The following is a 27,410-nucleotide window of genomic DNA, read 5'->3' as shown; positions in this document are numbered from 1 at the left end:
TGCAGTTTAAATTGTCATTTGTCTCTCCTGCTTTCTCTGTGCCGACGTCTTTCTGAACTGTTCTTATCAGTCCTTCCCTATGTAGAGTTTTGGAGGAATTTGGTGTCTTTGGATTTATTTTAGTTGGAAACAAATTTATTGCTGTTCTATTTCAGGAAATAATATGTTTTATTTAGTGTAACTAGAAAACACAGATAGAAATAAAAAAGAATAGTATTAATAAAAAACAAATTTGGGGAACCCCTTCCTTGGGTTACTTTCTGGAATTCCACCTCTACTACTTACTTGCTGGGAAGTCTTGACAGGTTACTTGGGGTTCACTTGGTTTTCTCATCTGTGAAATGGGGAGAATGCAGCTACTGAGGTAAGTGGCATATTCTTTACAAAATAAACTACATTTATTTTTGGCAATTAAATAAGGTGCTATATAGATGATAAATGACTTTCCCTCGCCATATTGTGATTCACTTTTTGTGGTCGCACTGTATCACGGATTTTTAAATTATATATGTCTAATTTTGTAACACGGGTTTTTCACTATATCGCGGGATTTTGCGGTATATAGATATTTTTATATATTTATTATTTTAATAATTTTTGTGATAAAATTAGCATTTTCTAGCCTAAAAAATTGAAAGCAATATAAAAAATATTAATTAAAACATATCAGTATTTACATTAGTATTCACTGGTGAGTATCCATGTAGAATTTTATATGTTGTTAAAATTACATAGGTTTAAGAGTGTAGAAAGTGTTTAAGAGCATAGGAAGTGTTTATAAGAGTGTGGGAAAGGTGAATAATAACAGTGTGTGAAAGGTTTATAAGAGTGTGGGGAAGGTTTATAAAGCCTTAAAATATATATAAATAATAAAATAAATATAAGGTCGCTACTTCACGGATTTTCGCCTGTCGTGGGGGGTCCTGGAACCTAGCCCCCGCGACAGATGAGGGACCACTGTATATGTATATGCTACATATGTATGAACAGGATGCTAGATATGCAAGCATATATATAGGTTTATATGTTTGGTACAGTAGTTGGGCTCTATGAGCCTTTGAAAAATGGTAGCTGTTACTAGCATTGGCAGTACTCCTATTCTCTTTCCAGTTGTGACCTCCTCAGTCTTGAGTTCTTAAGATATTCTGATCCATCTTTGGTTGTTTTGGAACTGGAGTTGGAGCAATAAACTCAGGGACTGTCCATGGGTGATACATTACCTAAGTCTTTGTCGAGTTTATAATGTCAACCTGTGATCCTATTACCGGAGCAATGACTTGAGTGGGCAGAGCTGGCCAGAGGCCTGCATTTCTCTCTGAAGCTGTTAGGGATGTCATCTGATATCTCCTGGCTCCATCCTGTGGAAGCCAAGGCCATGGCCAAACCAAGTCTGTTCCTCGGGGGCAAACTTGATATTCTTTTGCCCGGAAGAGGAAGACTGGGTTTTCTTGCTTATCTTTAAAGAATGAAAGTGGCAATATGTTATGAATTCCAGTGTGTACACTGAACCTGCCCATGTTGCGCAATCACTTTTTTTCATCTTCCTCTAGACGAGGAGCACTTTTCTCTATTATATCTGCTCTGATCCTAGAAAGCTCTGTCATGTGGTCACACAGGCTGGTTTGCCCAACTGTTTCCGCAGCCTCTGTTTCTCGACTCCCTCTGACCTTTGCTCTTTGGGTGATAAGTAAACTCTTGTGGTTGGTTGTCTAGAACTTGCTGTTGAGTATGTCTTGAGATGAAGTCTTATGGGGTCAGCACAGAGCTGACCACAGTGTATTTTCCCTGGTGGGTGGTCTGGTCACTCTTACCCCCAGTATCTTAAAGAGCTCATTGGAAGACCAAGGGCATTACAGAGGGCAACTCAAAAGCCTCTACGATCTTTTTCTACCTGTTCAAAGCTAATCATTAGAGAAGTTACTTACGTTGTCTTTTTGCCAATCAGGACCCCTTCTTTAACCAGTTGAAAAAGAATAAAGAGATGTCCAGTGGGTCTAGAGCCAAACGAGAGAACTCTACTGGCTTGAGTGGGGACTCTGTGTCCCTGCAGAGTGGAAGTGTTCTAGGATCCAAATTTCATAGCAGTGGACTCCTTCTCATATCACAGCTGCCGCTAGCCTACTGTATTTCCATGTGCTCAGAAGGAATTGTTCCCTGAAGTCAGACTGTACTTAGGAGGGAAACCTTTGAGGAAGCCACTGCAGGAATCCAGGTGGAGCAGGTGGCTAGACCGGGGCGGTTGTGCTGGAGGTGGGGGGGAGGCCTTCCTTTCTGGTGTCTGTTGAAGGTGGAGCCAGCAGGATTTGCTGATGGATTTGACATGGAGTGCGAAAGATTGAAGGACCCCGAGGTTTCAGGGCTGACCAGCTAGCTGCAAAGATGGAGCTGCCGTCAGCTGAGAAGGGGGCATTCGCAGCTGGAGTAGGTTTAAGGGGGACCATCAGGAATGCAGTTTCAGACTCTGGGGTTTGGCTGCTGTTAGACATTTGAGAGGAGGCACGGACAAGGCAGTTGGGTGTGTCAGTTTGGAGTTGGGGACTGGAGGGATAAATTTGTGACTCACTGGCAGATAAATGCTTCTCCAGCTCATGACGCTGGATAAAATCACCACGGGTCAAAATAGACGAGTCTCCGGAGACCCCACTGGGGCTCCTTCCTGGAGTCTTGGGCATCCAAGTTCAACGTAGAGGGAAGTTCCCTCACCCAGTTTCCACTGGCAGCTTCACCCTCTTTGATGAGAATGTTCCAAGAGCTTGTCTGTCGCCAGCTTAGCTTTGAAAAGGTCTCTTCTTTACCATCATCCTTTAGAGTTTATTAAATATTTAACTAGAGCTTTGACATTCCCTGAGACTCCGGGTTTTCAGATAGACTTTTCACAGGGACTAAATGGATAATTGATTTTTTTGTGTGTGAAGATTTTTTGTCTTGGCTGGTTCAGTTTTATAAGTCCTGGGTATGACATTTTAGTTTAAAAAAAATTTTTTTTTTTTTTAATGTGGAAGTAAAAAGGAAATCCTGTTAGTGAGGGTCCTGCCTCCTGGAGGTTTCTGGCTATGGGAGCACACACATGGCATGTGCACACATGCATGGCACCTGGTTAATATTTAATTCCTGTGTACAAGGACAGATGCACCCTTAGTCGTCTGAGGCTCACAGTTCTTGAGCTGATCGGAACTGTGGCCCCTCCCATCACACTATCGTTTGCAGGCAGTTTTGGGTGTTTGTAAACCTCATGGAGACTCTGTTCACAGCTCTAGAGCAGGAAAGAACCCCCAATTTAGAGAAACATTCATATAGCTGTGTAAGCCCTGTGTATGTTTCAGGAAGAAATGGTCATGACTGATGCAGGCATGTGGCTGCGAGCCTTGCTGGCACCTGGGTGAATGCAAGTGCTTTTGAGGGTGGCAGTGTCTGCTCCTCCTCATTCCACGGTCCTGCCTGGTGGCAGTGGGCTGGTGCGCACGAGCCCTTTGGAAAATGCTATCCCAAGGAAACGACACTTTTTTTTTTTTTTTATGGCAGTGACCCTAGATTGAACACAGAGTCTCTTAAAGTGCTTTGCATGCAGGAGATTCCAGACTCGGGGGCTCTGAGCCTTCCAGAGATTCCTGGGCCTGAGGAAAACAAGCCCCTTTTTCTGTATCTGAGCAGAATTAAAAATCAAGTAGCAATCAAGTTCCCACTAATCTCTCTTCATGAGTAGCTTATGGTCTCAATAGGGCACTACCCATTGCTTTGTACATGAGGTACTTACATTAGAACTTAAGGGGACTTGAGAGGTAATTCATTCAAACTCAGCTCTGTTTGAAGGGTTAGGGAAAGGGCATGCGAAGTCGCCCCTGTGGTTCCTTCCAGCCCCGGCATTGGGTGATACGGTGAAAAATAACGCAAAGAGTCCATTATTAATTTCATTGATTTAAAAGTTAACTGCTCCTTCCCCTGTGACACCTCGCTGTGTCCTGTGTTTTGCTCTGTCATGATATGGAAGTTATTTAAACATGTTTGTTTCCCCTGGGAGATGGGCTCCTTGCCATCTTTTTTGGGGGGTCCCAGGTTACCATTCATAGTGAAGAGCAATAGATATTCGAACACCTGCACTGACTGGTGCATCTGGTCCCCTAACCGCCACTCTAGGAGGGGACAGGTCATTCAAGAGGCAGGTGTCCCCGTTTCTCTACCTTGACCACCAGGTGGGCTGAGGGATGGCGTTTGACTTCCATGAATCTCCACGGTTTGGTGGGCTTCCCTTTGTGTTTGAAATTATTTGCAAAGGTCATAGACGAGGCTGGATGGGCCCGCTTCTCAATATTCTGTCATTAGAGTCAGGAGCTCAGTTCATGTTGCTGTGTGTTGCTATGACAGAGAGAGCTGGGGTCATCACCTCTGTCCCTGGGACAGCACAGCAGTTGATTTTAATTATTTGGCTTGTCTTCCTGGACAGCTTCTAATAGACTGCATTTCCTTCCAATGAAATGCTTGAGGTTTTAACCAGAAGTGATTTTGTTTCGGAAAACAAAATTCCACACATTCACAAACTAAAATATTAATAGTGGTTGGTTATTCCTAGGATTATGGGATTATGGCTGATTTCTATTTTCTTCATGTTTTTGTGAGATTTATAACTAATATTTCTGTAATGAATATTTATGATTCGTGCAGTCAGATAAAAATATTTTTAGGGAGACCTCCATCATCTAACCACTTCAATACCTCAATCCCTAACGCACACAGAAGAGTGCGTATGGAAATATTTCTTTATGCCTGAGATAATCTTATTGGGGCTGTTTGAATCGCAGGTTGAAAACAGAATGAAGTATTGTATTAGCTTCCAGTGGTTGCCGTAACAAATGATCACAAACTTTGTAGCTTTAAACCAGAGGTGGATTAAGGTTGGTTGAGGCCCCAGGCACAGAAGAAAATATTGGGCCCCTTAAAAAAAAAGAGAGAGAGACAGGGAAAATAAAAATACATGTTAACCATATTTTTAAATAAATAAAACATATTCTGTACTATTAATGTTAAAATTACACAAACTTGGTGTCATTAGAAAAAAGTGTAAAGTTGGGGTTTTGTGGGGCCCTTCAGAAGTCGGGGCCCAGGGTGTGTACCCGGTGTGCTCACCGTTAAATCTGCCTCTGCTTTAAACCACTCAGATTTATTCTCTCTCAGTTCTAGAGGCCAGAAATCTGAAATCATTCATTTTGGGTTAAGGTCAAGGTGTTGGCAAGGCCATGCTCCTGCTGGAGGCTCCAGGGAGAGTCCCTTCTGGCCTCTCCTGGCTTCTAGAGGCTGCCAGCATTCCTGGTCTTGTGGCCACATCACTCCAGCTTCTGCCTCCATGGTCACTTTGCTTTCTCTTCAGTGTTTAATCTACTCTGCCTCCTTCTTATAAAAATGCTTGAGATTGCAGTTAGGGGCCACCCAGATAATCTAGGACAATCGCAGTCCTTTGTCATAAAAGGCAACCTTCCCAGATTCTGGGGTTGTTGGTGGCGTGAGCCTGGGCACTCTCTTTACCCCGGACTGGTCTCCACGTGCTGCTGAGGCAGCTTCGGAGGGGCAGCACTTAGACTTTGCAAGGAGGACCCAATGGCTAGAAAGAACTTATCAACTCTAAACATTCCTGCTACAAAGACACCAAAGAGAAAATTTTGTTAGACACGCACCTTTCCAGGGAAAACACTGATGCTACCTCTACTTCCCGTTGCTTTGCTTCCAGAAACTGGAGGTGTTCTCTCTGTAGCCAGAGACTGAGGTTCAGTTGATGAGTGCTCTGAGCACCACTCAAAGGTATAAATCATGGGTGGTAACAAAATACAGTGGTGATACCAGAACCCGCCACTTCCTGAGGCCTTTCGACGTTCCAGACATAAAGCGCTCCACGTGTATGCTTTAGATGCTTGTATCCCTGTTTTACATTTTAGAAACTGCGACCCAGAGGGGGTAAAGACTAAGCATAAGGTCAAACAAGCAGGTACAGGTGGAGCTGACTGCTGCTGTGTCTAGAGTTTCCCCAGTCTGCCTCGAGCCTTGGCGAGCTGGCTTCCTTTCTTCCAGTGGATCGCAAGTGTTTCAGAGATGGCTATGGAAGAATTCAGGAGGCGCCTCCCACCCTTTGATGCTTGCCACGTTAACTGCTCACATCTGCAGGACCACACTGGCATGCTGGTATGGCCATCCCTGCAGAGGCACGGGCCCATTCAGCAAGGAGATTTATGCATGGGGGGCGGGGGCAATCTGGACAGAAGCTTCATCTGCGCACGGGAGCCACCACTGTGGGCGCTCTGTGGGTCTGTGTAGAAATGAGCACCCCTGCAGCCCCACACACCCACTACTGCTGCCACCAGGTGAAGACAACCCAGGACCTACAAATGGTCAGCCCTTTAACCGCATCAAGGAAGGTGGCATGCAGAGACGGGACAAGCTCGGGATGTCAAGTCAGGCCTGGATTTGGGTCCTGGAGCCAAGACTCTACCTGGACAACCTGAGATCAGACTGTGGGCGTCTCAGTTTTCCTACCAGGGAAGTGGAGAAAATGTCTATCTTGCAGTCCAGTATTAAGTCAGATGACAATGTCACTGTGTTACCTGCTATGAAGTGCCTATCACAATGCCTAGATCACAGTGGGACCTGAAACTGTTCATTCCCCACTGCCTCCTTCTCCCACCTCTGGTCTTCACTTTGCTTTGGATCCCCGAGACCGTTTGGCTCCGGTCTTGGTGTCCTTGAGTGGGACTGTCTGCGATCTCTTGACTTTTCATCTCCAACGGGTTCCTTTTGAAGATGCTTCTCCCCTCCTCCAGGAGTTTGGAAACAGTGTAATATCCTCCTTTAATGATCTGCATCTCCACAGGAAGCCTGACATTATAATTAGCGCAGGCTCCAGCCTGGGATATTTTGCTCAGAGTATCATGCTCCTGGGGTGTGCGCCAAGCTGGTAGCACGCTCCCGAATCACGCTGTTGGGCTTGAGCGTGAGAACTGGCACAGGCGCCCGGAGGGTGAAGTCACCACTCTGGGATCCCTGCCGGATCACAAAACAAAGTGACAGGGCCACTTGGAGACGAGACCCGCTCCTGCCAGGGGCTCCAGACACACAGATTCCCCTGCCTGACTCTCTGGCCTGCAGATCAAGTAGGCCACCACCAGAAGAGGGCTAGAATCAAGACTCACTCTCCCGTCTACCAGATTCTGTCATCCTCTATGATGTAAATTAAAGAAAAAAATATTAAAAGCAGGAGAATTTGAACACATTTTTATATTAGGACTCAAATGTTCCTAGTAACTTCCAATTGTCTTTCTAAGGATGGCCGGGCACGTGCTGGCTGGAACCTGGTTTTGGTAAGACCTTTTAGACCCGCCCCGTCTAATATAGCAGCTACGAGCTAGATGGACAGGCCAGGCTTTAGGGTCAGAAAGGGGTGGGGGGAGATGACGGGTGGGATCCTGCAACCAGCAAATGCCTTACTCTTGCTTATGACATGAAATAAAATGCAAAATGTAGGTCCTCCAGAGCTGAGTAGCCACACGCTGCTAGCTAGTGGCTATCACGTGGGCAGTGCCATTTTCACAGAAAGTTCTGTTGTAGGTCATGAATCAGAAATGTCAAAAATTTTAAATAATTTTTAAAAATAAATTAAGAATGGTACAGAGTGATCTCTGTGGTGCCATTCCTCTTGTTCCGTCTGGTTCTGATCCGCTCTCTTAGTTCTTGAGTGGGGGACCACACAGGCGGGGCGGCTCGCGCAGGGGGATTGTTCAGTAGAGTTCTTGTTATGTCTGATTTTGGGGTGGAGGATGTGGGGGGGCGTAGAGCTGCTCCAAGCAGGGGTCCCTCCTCCTCTTCTTCGGGGGCTGTGTTCTCTGCAGGAGACGCGCACTCGTCCCCTGAGCAAGGCCACGTGGCGGGTCTGTGTCAGCTCCGCTCCTCTCGGAACAGCTTCTCCTGAATCATCTCAGATTTTGAAGGAAGTACATTCACTGTCCTGTGAGCATCCCTGCAGCATTTGGAAGTTGTCATCAGGGACAGCACCCAGATCATGCACAGTGCTCCCAAGGAGCTGCCCGACAGCCCCTTTTTCAGAGCCCTGTTTGCGGTGGAGACGAGAATGAGTTGCCGCCCTCCTGTCGGGTGCCGTGAATTCTCCTTCATCTTCAGCGTCACGTTTACCACTTGATCCATTTCAGAAGGAAGGGAGGTTACTCATTAATCGACATGTGATTTTATTCCTTTGCCGCCGATCTCTTCATTTTGTTTCCTGGGCACAGATTATGTTTCTGATCCAGATAACTGGCCAGAAACATGCTTTTCTGTGGTTATAACAGAGTCTGGGAACCAGGTGGGAGGTGATAGAATAATCTGTTTAGACTTAGCACGTGCTAAATATCTTGCTCACCCCTGTCCGTAGAAATATAATGCAAGCTATCTCAGTAATGTTCAACTTTCTAGTAGCCATGTTAAAAAAAATAGTAAAAAGCCAGTGAAATTAATTTTTAAAATATATTTTATTTAACCTAACATAGCCAAAATAGTATTTTTTCAACATAGAAACAATATAAAATACTGAGATATTTTGCATTTCTTTTTTTTTTTCCTTGAAATCCAGTGGGCATTTCACATTTCTGGTGCATCTCAGTTTAGATGCTAAACTTGTGATGGTTCGTGGGAAATGTAGTCCTACCAAAACAAAGCTTTGGTAGCTGGGGAAAAGAAATATTTCCTGTATCTTCAGGTTTTAAATTTAAACTTAAATCAATCAAAATGAAATAGAATAGTTCATGTCTTAGTCGTGCCGGCCCATTTCCAAGTGCTTCACAGATGACTCATCGAATGGCACAGATCTAGGTGTTCTGAGAGATACAAAAAAAAAAAAAAAGGAATAAAATATAAAAAAATATACAGTCTTTGCCTTCAGAGAGCTTCCAGCCCCACAGAGGGAAGTTTACACGCCCACAAAGCGTAATGTGGAATGAGTCCGTAGTCACAGGAAGCCAGCACCGCACGTGTAAGTCCTCAGGGCAAGCGTGTCAACTCTCTTTTGGCTGCTGCACTTTAAAAATAACAGTCTCTGCTTTAAGAGGCGAGGCGGGATTGAACCCAGGCCTTGCAGGACGGGTTGCCAGCATTTCCATCCACGGAGGAGGGGAGCAGAGGGGGCAGCAGGGAGGGTCAAGGCCACTGGCCAGATTTCAGACTGTTCTCTTTCTTCCTACAGTTAAATAATGAGGAGGTAGTGCGTAGCCACAGCACAGACCTGCCTCCGTGTGTCGCGAGCAGATCAGCTTGTGTCAGGAGTCGGCTGTCCTCTCTGCCAGAATTCCATCACTGCTGCTCTGTCCAGCAGGGCAGCTGCACCCAAGGCCAAGGCTGCAATGAGAAATGCAGCGCCCCCCCCCCTCCCCCGCTTCCCTGCTTATCTGCGGTTTTGTTTCCCGTGGTTTCACTTTCCGAAGTGTCAGTTACCTGTGGTCAACCACAGTATAAAAATGTTTAGTGAGAAAATTCTAGAAATAAGCAATTCATCAGTTTTCAACTGAGTGCTGTTCTGAGTACTGTGATGAAATCTTGAGCCATCCTGCTCTGTGGACCCAAGACCTGAGTCCTCCCTTTGTCCAGTGTCTCCCCTGCCCTTTCGTCACTCAGTAGCCGTCCCAGTAATCAGATTGACTGTAACAGTATTGCAGTGCTTGTATTCAAGTTGCCCTTGTTTTACCTAATCTCGGCCCCAAAGCCATTCACATAACTTTTATTACAGTATATTGTTATACTTGTTTTATTGTTAATCTTTTTTGGTGCCTAATTGATGAAGCAAGCTTTATCACAGGTATGTATGGATAGGAAAAAACATAGCATTTATATACAGAGTTCAGTACGATCTGCAGTTTCAGGTATCCACTGGGGGTCTTGGATGTATCCCCCAAGGATAAGTGGAGACGACGGTACCTTCAGACACATTTCCCCTCCTCCTGGAGAAGCAACATAGGACAGTCCCTACTGCACACGGGCCAGTGGCTGCCGTCTCATGAAACAGACACTGTATCGTGTCACCAAGTAGTCATTGCAGAATCCCACTGACCCACGCGGGCTTCACAATGACCTTTGACAAGAGCTTGGCTTGTCTTTGCCTCACTGTGGAGAGAATGGTAGCTTTTAACGAAACTTGGTTCATGGATGTAGCTGGATCTTCGCCAGCAGGAGAGAGTTTGTTTACCAGGACACTATCTCAGGTGCTGCTAGGTCTTGCTGGCTGAGGGGGCCTCCTTTGTTCAGAAGCTGTAGCAGATAACAAGTTTCATCAGCCGATAATGTTTTGCGATGCATACTTTATAACAGGCCCAGTTCATCCGTATTCATATATGCTAATTTTAGTGCACATTAATTATGGATTTAATAAGTCCCTGTTTATTCTATTTTGCCTCCATTCCCTTGATAGCTCTTATAGTGTGGAGTTGAAAAATAATTAAAATGTTACTTGTGTTCTGCAAATAACAATTAATCAAGGATGGATTCTGAAATCGAAATTCCATTTCTTTCCATTTCTCTGATTAAAAACAGAGTGAAATGACACCCACATGTACTTCCAGGTTCGATCCTTGCTCTGTGGGAGTGTCTCATTTTCTAGGGTGCTGACTGCTAGAATTGAGCTCCCCACTGAGCACACGCGTGTCATGACTTCAGCAGCTTCCATTGCTTTCGCCTCCTGGCTTGTTGACACGGAGACCTGTTCAGAGGTGACACTTTGCGTTAGGGTTTGGGAGAGAAAAGGAAGAGATAGGCCGCTCCCCGCAGAGTACACAGGGAGTGGATGATCTGCAGGTGGGGTCTCTGTGAAGCCACTGCGGGGCTTGTGATGGACCCAAGCTTCCTCCGTCCAACACTTAGATTTCTAAGCCATTTCAGCTCCTCAGTGGTCCTTCAGTGGTTCAGCACATGCGGGGATCGACAACCTGTTGTGGCCTGTGATTTTTGCATATTCGCTGCCTGAGGGGCAGGACCACATCCTCCGGCAGGGTCTGGTTCTCATCGGTTGTGAGTCTGCCTGCTGTTGCAGTGGGTGGTAAGCTGTTGGGAGTGTACATATGTTCCCATTTCCTTTTGTCTTGTTGTCTTGGGTCTTGTGCCAGAGCTTGCCGGCCCCAATATTTTACCAGTTGCTAGAGCATGATAATACCCCTGGCCCCCTTATCTCCTCCCTCTCCCCCTTCTTACCTTTCCTAACCCTGCAGATGGCCCCTAAGTAGTTGATCCTTGTAGCCAGCCTGACCCATGCATGGTCCCATGGCTCAGGCTCCCCTCTCAGCCTTGTAGACCATTGGTCCCCAGCTCCAGCAAACCAGCTATGTCAATGGCACTCTCAGGAGGGCTTGAAAATGAACTGACTCCTTGGTACCTTGTCATTCTACTCAAGGGAGAAGGAACCAGGAGAGGAATCTCAATAGATCCCCCTTTTTGATAAGCCACTGAAAAAAATTTAACTAGAAAATAACTCACAGCTCAGGGAAGACAGTGAACCTTGGAAATTGCCTTTGAATTATAGCAGTTTAGCCCAAATCCCCATGACCATGGGAATCAGTATGAGTTAGGAATCAGAATCTCCAATTTTTATCTTATTTTGAGAATAACTGGCTGTATGATTGTATGCATGACAGTTTCTCTAAGCTGTCACTTCCAGATTTGGGGAAGAAGGTGAATAATTGTGTGCGCCCCCCCCCCCCCCCCCCCCACGTCCTTGCTTCACAAGTGGAATGAGGATAAAACACCGGCCTGGACACAGCCAGCTCCACAGTTAAAGGCAGCAGGTAGACAGCAGTGGTCCTGATTGTTGGACGGGGCAGTTAGAAGCGGTGTTGGTTGGCGTCTCCCACATCCAGATTTCCTTTCCTTTCAGGTGAGCTGCAGAGCTTGGCGCTCCTCAGCTCTGTTTAGCTCTGATTAAAGTTCAGGGCTGTCTTCTCCAGATACCTTGTTCATTTGCTCCTCTTCTGTTTATTCTCAGAAACCCTTCCAGGAGCAGAGATGTCGGGAGGAGGTAGGGTTATGCTGATGGAGGGGAATAAATCTCTGAATCTTGTTTTTTGCCTGCAAACAAACTCTTCCTAAATGTCAATATGTCAATATAGGCATTGTCTCTCATGCTCTTTTAGTCATGCTTTTCTCCAGCAAAACCGTTTATTTATTATAACATCCGTAAGTCACAGTGGAGTCTCAGCTTGCCCTCCTCCGCCCGGGTCTCTACAGTCAGCTCCCCTTTCATATTAGAGCCACGTCAGGCTTTTCTGTCAGGTGTGGGGCTCGTGGGAGAAGCCAGCAGATGAGCTGAGTCACTGACCCCTCCAGAGGACAGAGGTATAAGCCTCGGGGAGGAGAGTGGACAGATGGACAGCCAGGCACACAGACTTGGGGAAGACGGGGTGTGTATGGGGTTTGGTGAGGTTATCGGGGCTGTTTACCTTTCTATGGCCCTTGGGCTCGGCCTGCAAGGGACTAGCTGCTCTATTCTGACTTGTTTGGCTCTCAAGGGCTCCCGATAACCTCCAGTAATTCTGAAGAGCGCCTTGTTGCTTAGAGACAAGAGATGGTGCCTGGAGTGAAGATATGGTTGTCAAGGAAACCAAGCCACAAATTCTCGTTTTGCTTGGGGTTGCTGGACAGAAGCGTAAAGGATTTTTGTCCTGACAACTGGAAGAAAAGTCTCTTCCTTTCTGTGTGTGTTTTCAACAAACTGATGTGTTGTCCAAGACATAGCCGAATTAGTGCTCATGTTGACAAAAACACGGTGTGGGCAGCTGTGTTAGGCTTGCTTGCTGGTTTACTGGCTGTAAGCCCTTTGCCTGATTAGCGTGTGAGCACGTGGCAGTGCCACATGTGTATGGCCTATGTAAGGCTATGGGTGCTTTTACTTAGGAGGGTCATAGTTGCACGGATTGCCTGCCCGCCACTGTAAGAGGTCATTTTCCTGTTTATTTGCCTGAGAGGTGGTTTCCCCTGCCTGTGTTTGTCTGCCGTCGTGAGACTCTATTAAATGGAGTGTCCCAACCCTTTCCGGCTCTGCAGTTTTTCTACCGTCTGCCCGAATCCACGTGAACCTGCCTGGCCTCGGCCACCAGCGTTACACAGGGTGTTGAGGGGTTTTTTGTGTGTTGTTTTTTAAAAATATAAGGGAGCACTTTCTGATGCAGACAGAATTAAACAGCCATTTAATCCTGATTTATTTTCAGACATGTAGATCCCAGGACTCAGCCCTTCCTGTTCTATAACTTAGCCTTATTGATTCTGAGTTTTCATGGACCGTCCCACTCTCTCCGTGCACTGAGATTCGCAGTCGCAGCCTTTTTCATTCTCCATCTTTGGAGGAAGGTGCCTGTTTCAGGTGGTGGTCATCAACAAACCTGGACATCTTCACTCTGCTGTTTGCGATAACAACCACATTATTTTTTAGGTTTGCTCGCTTGTATTGGAGCAGCGCCGGGTGTGTATAGTCTGTGGAAGGCCATGGTACCTGCCCTCAGGGCGGCAGACTGCAAACTGCTGCTGCCTGCAGGTGGGGAGGCTTGATGGTTTGCTGTTGTTTGCTGGAGAAGGGTTTTTTCCCCAGCCTGTTTTGCTAGAGAGTACAGTACAGAGATGGAGAGTTCTGAGGGGCTTGGGAGTCCTGAGATTTTGGCCTGGCCTGTTTGGCTGGTGGTGTTGAGGCTGGTGGGGCCTGTGTGTCTGGAGAATGAGTCCGGGTTATGGAACCAGAGACCAAGGTGGGGCTTGGGAGATGTGGGGCAGCTGTGTTAGGCAGCTCGCTGGTTTACTGGCTGCAAGCACTTTGCCTAATTGGTATGTGAGTGTGTGGCAGTGCCACGTGTGTATGGCCTATATAATAAGGTGACCAACTTTTTTACAATGAAAAGGAGGACAAAAATAAATCGAAGAAAACAATATCATAAATAAAAGAAACATTTTATTCATTGCAACAGTAATATACCATATGATAAATGCATAATAAAAACATTTGTAATATTTTATATTGTAATTATGCTTACATGCCTATTAATTTTTAATAATAATTATAAGAAAAAAGTACTTATTTAGATACAAATATGTTACATCACACGCAGTGTGTTGACTCGGCATCAGTCGAATATGGACATTTACATATTAGTCTTCCAATATCAAAAAGGAAGACATGTAGGAGGACACTTTTCGAGGGAGGATGGAACAAAAGAAGGACTGTCCTCCCTAAAGGAGGACGATTGGTCACCTTACTATATAAGGCTGTTGGGTGCTTGCTCTTCAGAGAGATTGGGGATTGTGGATGGTAGGCTGCCTGCCTGCCTGCCACTGTGAGGGACCATTTCGCTGTTTCTTTGCCTGAGAAGAGGTTTTCCCCTGCCTGTTTGCTCATTCGCTGTTGTGAGACTTTATTAAACAGAATGGCCCAACACTTTCTGGCTCTAGTTTCTCTACCGTCTGCCCGAATCCATTGTGGACCTGCCTGGCCATGACAGTGGCCACCGGCATTACAGGAGCCCTGATTTCCGCCCGGCCTGCTTGGCTGGGGAGTGCTGGACCGGTGGGGTCTGAGATGGGAGAAAGGGAAGAAGTCTTCCCTGCCTGTTTGCTTGTCCGTCGTTACAAGAGACTTAAATAAACGGAAAGGCCCACCATTTTCTGGCTCCACAGTTCTTTTACCATCTGCTCGAATCCAATGGGAACCTGCATCTGCCTGGCCATGGCCACTGGCCTTACAAGGGTCATTCAACCTCGAGGGAGTCTTTGTTGAAGCCACAAAAGCTCGTGTCTTCTCCATGCTATTGTGCCAGGGGACTGAAGCATCGGAGGGGGCACGTCCAGGAGAAATACTGCAACTGCCTTTCCCCCAGCATCGGAAAGGGTTCTTCACCTATCGGAGGGAGCGATTTTAGCTGCTGATGCTAAAAGCCTGTTGGGGACTTGAGGAGTCGAGAGAGAGAGAGAGAGAGAGAGAGAGAGAGAGTGAGAGGGAGTTCTTACCTCTGTGGCCACATACCTTTGCCTAGTTGTCTGTTAGAATAAGAAACAGACCCGTGGCTCTCTTCCTTATTCTCCCTCCCTCCCGCCCTCCTATTCCTCTTGAGTGGCACTACCGTGTCCTGAGTCCCTCTGACCTGTCTCCCAGTGCCATCCCCTGACCTTGCACAGATATGCTGCCCCAGCAGGTGACTTTCCTAAACACACTCAGGTCTGTCCCTTGACTGAGTCCTCGGGGTGTTTCAGACCCCACCTCTCCATGGAGGAGTTGGAGGGTTACGTAACCATGTGAGGGGATGTCGAAAGTTGACCACTGAGGGGGCTGATACTGTAACTCTAATCACTTGGGGGAAGGGCACCAGGTGCTTAGGGAGGGGACAGGTGACTTTGTGTCGGGGCTGTGAGTACTGTGTCTGTGGGGGCTGGGCAGGAGGGCAGACTGGGGTAGGTAGACAGTAAAAGATGCAGAGGATCTGATGAATGGAAAAGGGGAGAAAGAGGAGGAACCAGAGCCTTTCAGGAACCCAACACATGAGTTGTTCTTGGCTAAATAATCCCTTGAGTGGCAACACTGTTTTGTCTGACCTCCAGTACGGAGCTGTGGCTGTGTCTTCAGGGTTTCCCTGTGACCCCTCCCCTCATGTAGCACCCCTGCCCCGTCATTCATACGCTCGAGCCCTAACAAAGGATGCTCCTGATTTGTCTACAGGCTGCCACCCCCCCCACCTCCCTCCCTTTCCCTCTGCCTTCTTCTGTCCCCCCCCTTCACCAGGCCAATTTCTACTCACCTTCAGTGCCAGGTTCAAGTGTCATCTCCTCGTGGAATATCACCTGATCCCACCTCATGCCCACCTGCCCAGGGTGCCTCGATGGCCCCTCCAGGTGACCCCAGCACTCTGGACTACCCCCGAGCTGCATTTCTCACCCTGTTTCATGGTGACTTCATCCAACAAGAGCACAGGCTCTCTGGGGCAGGGTCGTGCTGACTCCTGGCTATCTCCCCAGCACTGAGCTGAGATCTGTAAATGGAACGAGTGAGGGGGTGGTAAGAAGCCCACAGCCATGGCTCTGCCTGTCAGTTTGGGGTGCATTGTGAGGGTGCCCCGAACTGTCAGGACACAGCAAGGGAGAGGAGGGAGGTACAAAGAGAACGGACAAGGAGCCTAGGAGGCCCTGGAGGACTCTCTCACTTTGTGTAGGATGAATACGTGCATGAGGTCAGGTAATCCTAGGAGGCCCTGGAGGACTGTCTCACTTTGTGTAGGATGAATACGTGCATGAGGTCGGGTCATCCTAGGAGGCCCTGGAGGACTGTCTCACTTTGTGTAGGATGAATACGTGCATGAGGTCGGGTCATCCTAGGAGGCCCTGGAGGACTATCTCACTTTGTGTAGGATGAATACGTGCATGAGGTCAGGTCATCCTAGGAGGCCCTGGAGGACTGTCTCACTTTGTGTAGGATGAATACATGCATGAGGTCAGGTCATCCTAGGAGGCCCTGGAGGACTATCTCACTTTGTGTAGGATGAATACGTGCATGAGGTCGGGTCATCCTAGGAGGCCCTGGAGGACTGTCTCACTTTGTGTAGGATGAATACGTGCATGAGGTCGGGTCATCCTAGGAGGCCCTGGAGGACTGTCTCACTTTGTGTAGGATGAATACGTGCATGAGGTCGGGTCATCCTAGGAGGCCCTGGAGGACTGTCTCACTTTGTGTAGGATGAATACGTGCATGAGGTCGGGTCATCCTGACAGCTTACTTTGGTTTCCAGATGACCTTTCAGCTGTAATAAAATTCTGTTACTTGGAAGACAGTTTCAAAGTCCAGAAGGGAAAATAGGCAAAGATGCTTCTACAGCTAGCAGTGTCTCCCCGACCCACCTTTTCTAACAGGAAACAGGCCGCTTTCATTGTGATTCGCCATGTGTCCTATCACCCAACTCTACTGGAAACAGAGATGTCACAGAAGTCATTTGTTTTCTGGCTTCCAACTACCTATGAATTGAAAGCGAGCCGGTGTGTCTGGGCTGGGTGTCTCGCCTGCCTTACTTGGAGCCCTCCTACCTTGAGCACGTGTGTAGGCCCCCAGGGAACACAGGGCCTGGCGCAAGGCTGGGACTGAGTTGTGGACAGCGCCACACAGAGGAACGGGAGGCTGTACGCTCTGTGGAAACCTGACAGCAGCATCACCTCTAGGTCCTCGTTCAGAGCTGGTCACTGTCTAGGTTCATTCTCTGGAGCCAGCTCTGACTGGCTACACCTCCCCTTCTCTAAAATGGAGACAATCACTGCCCAAGGTGGTTTGAAGGGAGCCATCTGGAAAAGCCTGAAGTGCAGTCAGCTCGCTGTTAACTTGTCTGTGCACCTGTTACTCTCCCAGGCAGGCCTGTAGGCTTCTCGACTCTCAACACCTTTGCAGACAGTGGCTCACTGTTCTTGATCTTAGGGTTGGTTTTGTGCTCCCCTTCCTCCCTATAGTGGGGGAGGACTTGGACAGTCGCTGGTACACAGAGAGGTGGGGTGGGGCCATCTGGTCTCTCTCCCACTGTATCAGTGTCTTGGGGCTGCTGAACAGATGACCACACACTGGGTGGCTTTAAAGAACAGAACTGTGTTGCCTCACAGTGCTGGAGGCCACTGAGGTTCAAAATCAAGGTGTCAGCAGGGGTGGTTCCTTTCGGGGCTGGGCGGGAGAATGTGTCCCAAGCCTCTCTCCTTGGCTTGTAGAGGTCTCTTCACATTGCCTGCCTCCTGTGTCTGTTTGATTAGAACACCAGCCACATTGGATTAGGGACCCACTCTCCTCCCTTATGACCTCATAACCTATCACATCTGCATTGACCCTGTTTCCAGATTAGGTTATATTCTGAGGTCCTGGGGTTAGGGTGCCAATATGGAATTTTGAGAGGGACACAGTTCAGCCCACAATACTCTCCTTCCAAAAAGACCAAAGGATGCTTGTCTTTTAAAAATTTGTGTATATTGTTGGCCTGACAATTCATCTTCATCCATAGGTGACATGAGGCTGAGAGGGATAGGTAATTTGTGGGCCAATGTCAACATGCTGGAATTCTGACAAGCTCTCTCAAGGTGTAAATGAACAGAAACACAGGCCTAAGTAGAGTCTCGAAATTAGATCCTCGCCCTCAACACCCCCCCACTGCCATCCCAAGCAAGTGATAAAAGCATATTCAGGAGCAAGAAGAGGAATCTGGGATTTCAATAAGAAGCATAATCAGTCATTCAGTCATTTATTGATTTAAGTACTCGCTGCTCGCTACCTCCCTGGGTGGCATGAGGAAGCCAGTGTGTCTGAGTCAACCTCGTGAACATGGTTTCTTTCAGGGCTACTGCTCTGTCTGCAGTTGCTTGCCCCTCCCAGAGGGGGCATCCTCTTCCAAGACCCCCAGGAGAGAAGGGGGCCCCACACCCTTGGGCTCGCAGAAAGGACCCCCAGCTCACCAGGCTGGAAACTAGAATATAGGACAGCAGCTAAGATGACTGGCTGGACCTTGTAGGTTGGTGAAAGAAGATATCGGTGGTACAAACTACTTTGTTGTGGAGGGACCACCTTGTCCTTGGGTTTGTAGAATCAAGGACGAGATACAGGGGCGTAGATGTCAGCACAGTATAAGGAATAGTGTTTTCACAGTTAGAATCAACTCAACAGGAAATACTTGTGTTTGTCTCGGGCACTGGCAACATCGTCCTTGCCAACATAACCACCATCTGGGGAGTACTTGCTGTGCACCAACCTGCTCGTCACACTTTCCAGGGAAACAGACCCCGGGATCTGCGACAGTCACTCGTTGCTGCGTCTGATAGAATACAGCCAGCTCCCTGGAACCCGGCAAGTCAGAAAACGCTGACGATCTGGCTAATCACTTTCTTCCCCAGACCAGGCATGGAAAAGACTAATTACTTGTTTATTAGTGGATGAGAGGTGAAGTTTTTCATGTGGAGAAAGAACTCTGTTCTTCCTCTCTCTCCTCTTAAGCTTGGGCTGGGCCATGGGGGTATGAAATCTAATCTCTGCTCCCAGGAAAGATTATTCATTTGCATGCCTCTCTGAAATCCATTAGGCAACTTGGGAGCATTAGTTTGGGATGACAGGTCTCATATCTGTGCTGTTGATACGTTGGTTTTGTTTTATCTCACATGGGCCCTTCTCCGTGCGCAGCCGAGGAGGGAAGGGATTAGGACCCCTGTCCCACCCCCAGCTCTAATTAACAGACCATCTGCAGATCTGCTTCACCTCCGCCAGCCTGGAACGTGCTCCTCAACCCCTGTGGCTTTCCTTAATATGCTGCTTTTGCTCCCGTAGATAATTTGCCAATGTGTGCCACCGCTTTCCAAATGTTTCACTTCTAATTAAGAGAGGGAATTGGATGTACTCTTGCCTGGCTAATTTTTTTTTCTTTTTCTTTTTTTCTTCCCTGGCACAGGGACAGGGGTGTGTGTGTGTGTGGAGGGGGATGAAAAGCAAAAGTAATAGCTAAGAGATGTTTAAGAAAATAACTCTCTGCTGCCACCAGTGATCAAAGCTGTGTCTCGGAGTTCACTCCTGTTAGAGGTGGAGGGATCCCCAGGTTCAGGTCTGGTCTGGGGAGTATTGTCATGGAAATATGACTGCAGGCTACAGCTGGGCAGCTACCTTCAGGAGCTACCCTCAGCCTACAGAACTGTGGGCAGGTGACTTTGAACAAAGCACATGGGCCTTTGAAGACCAACCTGTGACCTCCCTCCTGAGCTCCCTGACATCCAGCTCTGGTAAGAGGCTGGCTGCATGTGCAGAAAACCCGAAGCAACTGTTTCCTCTCCTATTTGAAAGGAGTCCAGAGGCAGGCAGTCCCGCATGGGTACGGCAGCGACAGAACACCACCAGACAGACATATTTAGGGACAAGACCCCTTGTTGTTTCTGCCTAGCCAATGGCTCCAGTCTGAGATCACCACTGGGACTCCAGTCACTGCTCCTTCCTTCAAATAATCGTGAGGAGGACAGCTTCAAACCTTGCTTTGTCTTCTGGGAAGGTCTAGTACACAGTACCCCCTTACTAAGGGAAGGGACTATTGGAAGACGACAGTGTCCTCTGTATCCTCCCCCCACACACACACACACAGTGGTCAGTCATGCTCAGAAGCAGAGGTGGACCTAAGTAATCTCTTGGAAAGGGGCCCCCACTCAAGAGCTCTTCCTACAGAAGCGGCCATGTGGTGGTTAAGTGCCCACCTGGGTTCAGATCCAGCCCTGACTGCTCACTAGTGAACTTGAACTTCGGGGAGCCTCGTTTCCTTGGTGTAAAATGCAGGTGATGTCCCGGCACTTCCACGGCCAGGGGTCTGCATCCTGAAGCCGGTCACCCACGTCATGTTAGGGTTGTACTGTTGCCATCGCCCCCTCATGGGCTGATGGCATCCTACTGGCCTATCGAGGGTGCCCCTTTCTCCTGCCTTCCTTCCGGAACCTTCTGAGTACTTTAGCATGAATTCAATTTTATTACTTCAAAGTATAACTTCAGGTCCCACAGTGGACCAGAGAAAGGTTCTGTGTCAGTTAGGATTCTTTGGTTGCAAGCAACAGAGGCCCAGCCTGGCCAGTTTAATCATATCAAGGAGTTTATCAGAAGCATAAGAAGCAACTCAGAACCAAGTGGAAAGTGGGTACGCTTCGGAAACCAACAACAAGGCTTCCAAAATCTACAGTGACCAATGTGAGCTAAGGGGCAGCTTCCTGAAAGGGCTGACGCCAGACTCACTCAGGGACAGCCTTTATCTGCCCCTGTCTCATTCAGCTCAGGGTTTCGTTCTGAAAGAGAACATTTGATTGGCCTTGTTTGGTGGGGAATTTCCCAAAGAAAAGCCTAGAGCTGTCTCCAAAAAGAAGGGTTAAGAATGCTGAGCATGTAAGAACTAAGAATCCCCCTCCCCCCCACCCCACCAAACACAGTGTCTCTTTAAGTAGTTACACAGACAGGAAGGAGGTATAGGAGCAGACTTTGTGATTCATCACTGCAATTTTTATCCACGTATCGTAGGATAGTAAAGTTGATCATATAAAGGGGGCTTTGGGAATTATACAGTTTATCCTAATCTGCTTACTCTGCAGCTCCAGAATCTGGATGACTTATACAGGGCTCCCCATCTAGGTAATGGCAGAAAGGGGAGCAGAAGCAGGTGTTCTTGCATCTGTACTGCTCTGCCCCACCCATCAGCCAATGTTTATCAGTCGCCCAAAATCACATTGTCTTCTTGTGTGGTCAGCCATTCCTTTGTGATCTTACAGATGTAATTAAATTGCTTAGGCCTCTTTATAGTAGACTGTGTCCAACCCCAGACTCTAGATTCTAAATCATTCAACGTTCACATTAATTTTTATTGTTGCTCTGATCTTAAACAGCAAGCAAAATGTCCAGGGTACAGTGGTGATAATTATTGAACTTGAGGAAGATCTGCTGAAGGAAAAAAGGCTGTCTGCCCATCAGATGGACTGCCCTGACACTTGTCTTCCCTTAGAAACGGTCTCTGGTAGGCCCTGGGCCGGTTGGCTCAGTGGCAGAGTGGCAGCCCAGTGTGTGGATATTCTAGGTTTGGTTCCTGGTCAGGGCACACAGGAGAGGTGCCCATCTGCTTCTCCATCCCTTCCCCTCCTGCACTTCTCCCTCCCTCCCTCCCTCCCTCCCTCCTTCCCTCCCTCCTTCCTGTATCCATGGCTTGATTGGAATGAGTTGGCCCCAGGTGCTGAGGATGGCTCCATGGCCTCTACTTCAGGTACTAAGAAGAGCTTGGTTGCTGAGCAATGGAGCAGTGCTCCAGGTGGGCAGAGCATCACTTCCTAGTGGGCTTGCCAGGTGGATCCTGGTTGGGGCACATGCGGGAGTCTGTCTCTGCCTCCTGTTTTCTCGCTGAAGAAAAAAGAAATGGTCTTGGTTAAATTAAAATGACCTTGGGAAGCAGTTCTCTCCAAACAGAGAATGTTTTTTTTTTCTTCCTGGCCAAAATTTGGGCTGGGGGAGAAGGCCTATTCAGTGGCCCATTATGTTGGCTGGTAGAAATACTAACTCTCTTTAAAGCCTTGTATTGTTAGACAGCTCTGCTGATAAACTTTTTATTGTGAACACAATTCCAGAGCTTTACAGATACAAGGCTTTGCTTTAGATCCAATATGTTTTATGGCAAAATAAGGCTTTTTCATATAACAGCACCTGCTAAATTTGTCTCACTGAACTAGTTGAGTGCTCAAGACGGGTGGTGCGGTCTCTGAACTCTGAGGATGTATTATTTGTTCAGTGTTTGGAGGACAAGAGCAAAGAAAATGTGTGCCTGACTGAAAAAGGGGAGAGAGAGAATACTTTTTTTCTTTTTAAATCTCAACTTTTTCCTCGGGGTCAAAGAGTTTTGGAATTGGGATGGGCCTCAAAGATAACGTATATGCCCCCCTTGTTTTTTTTTGTTGTTGTTGTTTTGGTTTTTTTTTTGTATTTTTCTGAAGCTGGAAATGGGGAGAGACAGTCAGACAGACTCCCGCATGCGCCCGACCGGGATCCACCCGGCACGCCCACCAGGGGCGTCGCTCTGCCGCGACCAGAGCCACTCTAGCGCCTGGGGCAGAGGCCAAGGAGTCATCCCCAGCGCCCAGGCCATCTTTGCTCCAATGGAGCCTTGGCTGCGGGAGGGGAAGAGAGAGACAGAGAGGAAGGAGGGGGTGGTGGAGAAGCAAATGTGCGCTTCTCCTATGTGCCCTGGCCAGGAATCGAACCCAGGTCCCCCGCACACCAGGCCGACGCTCTACCGCTGAGCCAACCGGCCAGGGCCTATCCCCTCCCCCCCCCCTTGTTTTAAGAGGATATTGATCTAAGCTCAGAGGAAGTGTGATTTGCCAAAGATTCCCACCTCTGATCGCAGGGCTGAGCAAGGAGGAGGATTGAGCTGTATATTTTAGTCACACCTCCACTCCTGCAGTGGGGAGATGCAGAGATGCCCGGCTCCTCCCTTGATCTCTGAGGTCCAGGTAGGCTTCTAAAAAACAAAACAAAACAAACAAAAAACCCCCGCAGATCTTTTATTCCCCAGAATACCTTTTCTAACAAAGCTTTAAAATGACAATCAGTGATATTGTATACTTTCTTTTTTGAAATCAAGTTATAATATACGTGGTGTAAGGAGTTCTGACCTCACATATGGAGAGGATGAGTTGGTTTTAAAAATATGTCCATAAGTTTCGTGACTGTTCTTTCCTTCAAGAGATGGCGCTTTAATCCTCCTCCCTCGGCTGTGCTGAGTGCAGCGATTCCCTTCTGACAGCGAGGGAGCAGCGAAAGTGGTGGGATGCAGATCGGGAATCCAGGTCCTCAAGTCTGTGTGGCTCCCACCCTGGTCACTCTGTTGCCCTCTTTCCCCTTGAGTCACTTGTTCAGAGGGAAGCCAACTGCCGTTACATGTGCAGCCGTCTGGAGAGGCCCAGGTGGTAAGAAAGTGAAGCCTCCAGACAACAGCCACGTGAGTGAGCTCGGAAGTGGATCCTCCAGCCCCGGGCCAGTCTTCAGATGAAGCAGTCTCCGGGAGGGTGGCTGCTGGCCCAGGGCCCAGCACCACCCAGCTCGGCTGCCCCTGGACACTTGACCCAGAGAACTGTGAGCTCATACGTGCTCTCAAGTTTCAGGTAATTTGTTGCACAGCAATAGATGAATATTATGGAGTATGATGGAGGTCAATTCTTTGATACCCTGCTTGCCCTTGCTTTGGACCGACAGCTTGATTGTGTATAGAATTCTATCCTATGGTTGGAAATCCTCTTCCCTTAGAATCGTGAAGGCATTCATTGATTATGTCCAGTGTGGTGGTTGTATCTTGCTCTCTGAGCCACAGAAGCTGTATGAGATAATACATGTTTGTGGTTTTAACCTGCTAGATGTGGGGGTAACTGATCACTCAGCGATAGCTAACTAACACGAGAGGCAGAGAGAAGGAGGGGGGATACTGGGGGGCCTTGCTCGAGAAAGTGGACATTACACTGAGGCCTGAAGAAAGGGAAGGAATGGGCCAGGTGACGAGGCCATGAGTTAGCGGGAATGTATGGCCGGCTGAGGGCACAGCAGGCACAGGAGCCCTGCCCCTGAGAGGAGATGAGGAGGTCAGGAGGAGAAGGGAGGCCCAGGCAGCTAGAGGGTAGAGGGGGCAGGGGAGTGGCTTGAGGTGAGGCCTGGATGGAGGTGAGGCTAGGGCTGCAGGGCCCCAGGGACTACCCTACCTTTTTGCATTTCATCTTGAGAGTGGTGGGAAGTAAAGACTTTAGTCAGGCTTCATTTAGAAACACGAGCTCCTCAATTTCCTTTCTAGGTGAAGGGAGGTGCCGAGACCCACTGGGAGCAGCATGTGGTGACTATTCCCGGTATTGCCATTAGCTCTGGGGTGCAATCTCATTTCCCCAGGATGGGCGATGGGCGAGGCGCTCTCAGGAGGACGCCACAAGCCTCAGGCACGGCTGGGTGCTCACAGCGACCTAGATTGGGAAGCCCACTGTCACCAGTTGGAGGCAAGACTGTGGGTCCCTCGAGCTTCCTCCCAGGCTGAAGACTGTCATTTTCCTGTGCGCCAGCCCGCGCAGCTCACCTGAGGATGAGCTTGCGGTTTGGGAGACACAGAGGTCTGGTTCAGTTTGCAGACCAGGCCTGCATTGCTTCTACTGGCCCTGCTGTGAGAGGTTTAGAGAGGGTGTTGGGATTCAGGCTCGGAAACTGCTGAGGTCTACCCCAAACCTTCATCTCAGAGAAGCGCAGCTTGTTCACCACGTTGGTTATTCCTTTACTGTACACTGTCCCGTGAGTTCCCAAAGAACCATGTGCATCTTTTACCCTTAGTTTTTATCCTCCCTTATCTTTTTACACAGTTCATTCTGCCATCAAATCTTTTCTGTTATAGTAAAGGAAAAATTTGTTCAGCCTGGGGGTTACAGATCTAAATGCCTCAGTGGACCAGACAGTTCTTATAAATAAGGCAAGCTATCTAGGAAAAGACAATAGGGAGGGGTGGGGCCTGCGGCCAACTGGAGATGCTTGCCTGGCTATAGATTTCTTAAAGTGTGCTTTCTGTGTCCTGTCCATGGCCCTGGTTTGGCTGGCACCCTGGCACTCTGTGACTCTGCATCTGATTGATGACCATCCCACTTCTCTCTTCCGGGCTGTGCCACTGCCTTTTGTCTGGGAGCCTTGCTGTAAATGTATTCCCAGTCTAGCTTTCCCCAGACTCTGTCTCCAGAATTGTCTTCCTAAAATGGCAAATATGCCCATCAATCTCCCACTAAGAGCCTCTGCTGACTCACCAGAGCCTGTAGGATGCAGGCTAAACATCTCGGAGATGAACAAAAGGCTCTTTGTAACTTTCCCCAAGTGCACCATTCGTGCTTTGGTTTCCCCTGCTCAGCTGAGAGAGCCTTTTGCATTTCGTTGTTTTGAAGTTGCGTTTGCAACCTCGCACTGGGCATGTCCCTGGTAAAAAGAGTCAGTGCTCTATGCTGAAAGAATGAATGGGCTCACATACTCCCTGGGCACTGGACAGGATTCATGCTCTTACCGATTGACAGTGGGGTGTGTGGCGGGGTCTGGAAGGAAATGTAGCCTGATGGAGACTTGAACACAGTGGAAGAAGACCTTTGACCTTGATATCCACAGCCTCCCTGACCCACCTGCCACTTGACCAGGTGCGTGTTGGCCCAAGAGGGACTATGGATTATGGCGATTCTAGCAGCGGTGTGCAATGCGGCTTGATGAATGGCAACGGGTGACAGGACAGAACGGTAATCAAGACTAGAGCCTGGGCTCTGGAACGGGCTTGGGTTCAAATCCTGACTCTGTTCACCTTCCACCTGTGATCTTGTGCATTTGGAAGCCTGAGACTCTGTATCCCTAAAGTTCTAGCTGAGTTCCCTGGTCTCATTAGATATGCTTCCCACATGGTGGGACAGGGTTCCCAGTTAGCCAGACCCACTGCACCCCATGTGGTTCTTAACCTAATGATTACCTCCCTGCAGCCAGCAGAGCTAGTCACACAAGCCACTTACATCCTTCTCCGGGAATAAGAGCCACCTCACCCTGTCATCACTATAACCTGCTTGCTTCCATACCTCCTGCTGGTTCACTTCTGTTCCTGAGTACAACCCCCAGTGACCCTGCAGGGCGCGTGGTGTTCCCTCCTCTGGCTGTGGTAGATGTGACTAACACACGGTTGCAACATCCGTCCAGTGTCAGGTGTCTGGGTTTGGTCACCACATACTATTGAGGGTGGGGAAGAGGTGGACAGAACACCTTGTGAAAGTGACTTCATCTCTGTGCCTCAGTTTCCTTCTCTTAATAGTTAGAAAGGAGGGCTCTAAGCCAAGGAGAAGCAGCTACAGATCCCCAACATTTCAACCTAAAGGAGAATCGCCTTGGAACCTTTGGGTGGTTATGGCAGAAGTGGTAAATGGCACATTCTGGTGGCATGCTATTTCGGAACCTCTTGAGTTGTGTTTGTTCCAGTAAGCTGATACCAGGTACCTTGTGCTGTATCTTAAACACATGAGATTGCCTCTGTACTTAAAGGCTGCCTCTGGGCCCGAGTCCATAGTGTCCTATGTAGCACTGCTTCCAGTGTCCCCAACCCCTAATCCCATTGCCCACCTTGGTGTACCTCCCACTTCCTACCCACGCAGAAGGGAGTGGTCTGAGACAGACGAGGAAGTTGCTGCACACTCCTCAGCCATCCAGGAATATCCTGGTTGTGTTCTTTTTTTAATTTTATTTTATTTTTATTTTTATTTATTTTTATTTTTCTGAAGCTGGAAATGGGGAGGCAGTCAGACAGACTCCTGCATGCGCCCGACCGGGATCCACCTGGCACGCCCACCAGAGGTTGATGCTCTGCCCATCTGAGGCGTCACTCTGTTGTGACCAGAGCCACTCTAGCGCCTGAGGCAGAGGCCATGGAGCCATCCTCAGTGCCCGGGCCAACTTTGCTCCAATGGAGCCTTGGCTGTGGGAGGGGAAGAGAGAGACAGAGAGAAAGGAGAGGGGGAGGGGTGGAGAAGCAGATGAGCGCTTCTCCTGTGTGCCCTGGCCGGGAATCGAACCCAGGACTTCTGCACGCCAGGCCAACGCTCTACCACTGAGCCAACTAGCCAGGCCCTTGGGTGTGTTCTTATCTCAAATAAACATCCCAGAACTTGTCCCAAAATTTTCTGTTCTTATAACATGGAATATTTTGAGGCATGGGGAGGGGGTATCTAAGACTACTTTCCTCTTGATGGAAAGGCAAGATGTGTTGTATAAAATAAGACGTGTGTGAGAAGGTGCATAGAGCATTTTACCTTTGAAATTATAGTAAGATAGGAAGATAAGTGTAAAAATGTCACTGGAGCAGGCTGTAGGTTAATTGTCT

The 27,410-nt window shown here is 48.2% G+C and overlaps 1 protein-coding gene across 3 annotated transcripts in view; it reads left to right on the top strand.

Annotated features, from left to right (window-relative positions):
• SLC39A11 (solute carrier family 39 member 11) overlaps positions 1–27,410 on the top strand; it is a 293,358-nt gene that overhangs the window by 172,875 nt on the left and 93,073 nt on the right. The window lies entirely within an intron of this gene.

Source organism: Saccopteryx leptura, chromosome 5 (assembly GCF_036850995.1).
Source record: "Saccopteryx leptura isolate mSacLep1 chromosome 5, mSacLep1_pri_phased_curated, whole genome shotgun sequence".
Lineage (NCBI taxonomy): Eukaryota > Metazoa > Chordata > Mammalia > Chiroptera > Emballonuridae > Saccopteryx > Saccopteryx leptura.
The sequence above is the reverse complement of the archived record's forward strand: the minus strand, read 5'-3'. Positions and strand labels throughout refer to the sequence as shown.